Below are 3,372 nucleotides of genomic sequence, written 5' to 3'. Positions count from 1 at the left end.
TGAATTTCTGTTTTAGCAAAGAATAATCTTTAGTTTTCCATTCTCCTAGGAAGTACTACTCGAATTTTAACATGGAATCTCCTAGCATATGCAGCTTCTATCCCTTCATCCTACCCTAATTACTGGTGTTTGTAGGCCCAGTGACAAGAGGTGATTTGTCTTGAGTATTTGCCAGTAGTTCACTTGACTTTTGGCCTCTTACCCTTACCAGCCCCCCTTCCCTTCCCTCCACCTCAGGAGGTACCACGTGCTGGAAATGGAAATGTCAGATTGCCTTGGGGATTGCCTTCCCCGAAAGCCAACACGGGATGGTAGATGTCTGCTGTTACTTTTGTCTTACCCATCCCCCACTCCCCTCAGAAGTTGGCAAGGGCCCAGAAAAGTGTTGAGGGAGGACTTGTCACCCCATTGTAGTTGGCCACTCAAGTTTAGGTGGCTCATAGGTTCCACAACGTCTTCAGACAGTGATTGTGATGATTGTTTTAGTTTGATCAGCTTCTTAGAGAATTCCAAGCCAATGGATAGCCTGATCAAATCTACTCCATTATAGCTGAAGGCTAAGATACTGGTCATTGTCTCCCAGCCCCCTTGCCAGTGCTGGTAGTTAGTTTCTAGTAAGGCCCATCTGGAAATCTGCATCAGCCTCCCTCCACCCCCCAATCAAATTCACTTCTCCACACTCAGCATGCTACCCTTCCTGCCCACCCTACCTGGGCTGCCTCATCTCCAGATGGCTCCTACACCCTTACTTGCTCTTCCACATGAGTCTGAGCCTCTGTTGCCTCCTCTAAATCTTGTCCCTCATGCTGCATTAGGGAGCTTTTCTTCAGGTCTTCTATAAATATTAGCTCAAACACCATGACTTTTGGGTCAGGTTCTGGGGAAGATGGCCATTCTGCAGGAGGCAGACGTGAAAGTGGGAGGCGAGCTGAAACTGAGCAAGAAGTGGTGGCAGTAATTAATTCCAAGGTATTCTGCCATGTTCATGCAAGCTGCTGTTGGGCTTATTAGGGGGTCCCTGTGCCAAACCTGGGCAGAGTGGGGTCAGAGGGACCTTCAACTGGGCCAACATGCTCCTTTCACAATGCTGCACGGGGACAAGCCACTTTCTGATAAAAGAAGTGAGCCAAAGAGAGGCCTGAAAGCTGAGAAAAAAGTGGCAGAGGAAGAAGCCAAGCAGAAGGAGCTCAATGAGAAACAGCCAAGCCAGGCCCCTGTGGCAGCCACCAACCACACCACAGACAATGGTGTGGGTGCCGAGGAGTAGAGCCTGGACCCAAACCAATACTACAAGATCCGCAGTCAAGCAGTCCACCAGCTGAAGGTCAGTGGGGAGGGCTGTACCCACACAAGTTCCATGTAGACATCTCTCTACCCCTTTCATCCAAGAATGCCAATACCTGTAGCTCAGGGACCACCTGACTGACATTACCTTAAAGGTGGCAGGTAGAATCCATGCTGAAAGAGCTTCTGGGGGAAAACTCATCTTCTATGACCTTCGAGGAGAGGGAGTCAAGTTACAAGTCATGGCAAGAATTTATTGGCATCAATAATAAGCTGCATCGAGGACACATAATTGAAGTTCAGGGGAATCCTGGGAAAACCAAGAAGGGTGAACTGAGCATCATTCCCTATGAAATCATGCCCTTGTCTCCCTGTCTGCATGTTACCTCATCTACACTTTGGCCTCAAAGACAAGGAAACAAGATATTATCAGAGATACTTGGACTTGATCCTGAATGACTTTGTGAGGCAGAAATTTATTGTGTATCAGAAGTTCTTGGATGAGCTGGGATTCCTAGAGATCGAAATTCCTCTGATGAACATCATCCCAAGGGGAGCTGGGCCAAGCCTTTCATCAGTTATCACAATGAGCTGAATATGAACTTGTACATGAGAATTGCTCCAGAACTCTACCATAAGATGCTAATGGTTGGTGGCATTGACCGGGTTTATGAACTTGGATGTCAGTTTTGGAACAAAGGCATTGATTTGACTCACAATCCTGAGTTCACCACCTGTGAGTTTTACATGGTATATGCAGATTATCATGATCTCATGGAAATCACTGAGAAGATGATTTCAGGAATGGTTAGAAACATTAAAGGCAGATACAAGGTTTCCTACCATCCTGATGGCCCAGAGGGCCAAGCCTTTGAGGTTGACATCACCCCAACCTTCTGGAGAATCAGCATGGTGGAAGAGTTTGAGAAAGCCCTCAGAGTGAAACTTCCTGAAACTAGCCTGTTTGAAACTAAGAAACTTGCAGAATTCGTGATGATATCTGTGTGGCCAAAGCTGTTGAATACCCTCCATCTTGGACAACTGCTCTAATTCTCAACAAGCTTGTTGGGGAGTTCCTGGAAGTAACATGCATCAATCCTTCGTTCATTATGGATTACCTGCAGATAATGAGCCCTTTGGCTAAATGGCACCACTCCAAAGAGGATCTGACTGAGTACTTTGAGATGTTTGTCATGAAGAAGGAAATGTTCAATGCCTCCATGGAGCTGAATGATCCCATGTGGCAGCGGCAGCTGTTTGAAGAACAGGTTAAGGCAAAGCCACTAGTGACGATGAAGCCATGTTCTAGATGAAAACTTCTGTACTGCCCTGGAGTATGGGCTGCCCCCAACTGCTGGCTGGGGCATGGGCCTGGACCGCCTCACCGTGTTTCCCACAGACTCCAAGAATATCAAGGAAGTACCATGAAACAAGAGGGAACTGTAGCAGCCACTGACCCACTGGAAAGCTCAACAGTTGGCACTTCTGTCTAGAAAAGAATAAGTGGTATAACTTAGGCAATTTTGTCTATCTATAAAAAATAAAATCTGTGAGGGAATTCTTGTATGTCACCATCCGTCCGACCACAATTCTGTTTCGGCCACCAGAAGAGAGAAAAGGAATTACAAAGTCCTTTTTACTCCTTGTTAACAAATAAACTACTTATCTCTTTACAAAAAAATTTAAATAAACAACATATGGCTGGGTGTTGGTGGCTCGTGCCTATAATCCAGGTATTCAAGAGGCTGAGATCTGAGGATAGTGGTTCAAAGGCAGCTCCAAAAAGTCTGTAGTAAGACTGTTATCTCCAATTAACCACCCAAAGCCAGAAATGGAACTACAGCTGAAGTGGTAGAGTACCAGCTTTGAAAAGAATTTAAAAAAAAAACAAAACTAAGGGACAGTCGCCCACACCCTGACTTCAAGGCTCAGTATTGGCACACACAACACAAAACAAACATATATTAAGTACTTTTAAAAAACTTCTATGAACCTCACCTTTCTCCAGACTGGGACTTAGATTCCCTCACCAATTCTACATTCCTCTTTTTCCTGTATCCAAGAAAAAGTTATGCAGGCATAGCATAA

General features: G+C 45.4%; 1 pseudogene; it reads left to right on the top strand.

Moving 5' to 3' along the window:
• The first annotated feature begins 886 nt into the window (after positions 1-886).
• On the top strand, positions 887-2,856 carry LOC122112731 (annotated as a pseudogene).
• Positions 2,857-3,372: the final 516 nt, after the last annotated feature.

The sequence above is a fragment of the Dipodomys spectabilis genome, unplaced genomic scaffold (assembly GCF_019054845.1).
Source record: "Dipodomys spectabilis isolate Male_0828 unplaced genomic scaffold, ASM1905484v1 ptg000095l, whole genome shotgun sequence".
Lineage (NCBI taxonomy): Eukaryota > Metazoa > Chordata > Mammalia > Rodentia > Heteromyidae > Dipodomys > Dipodomys spectabilis.
The sequence above is the reverse complement of the archived record's forward strand: the minus strand, read 5'-3'. Positions and strand labels throughout refer to the sequence as shown.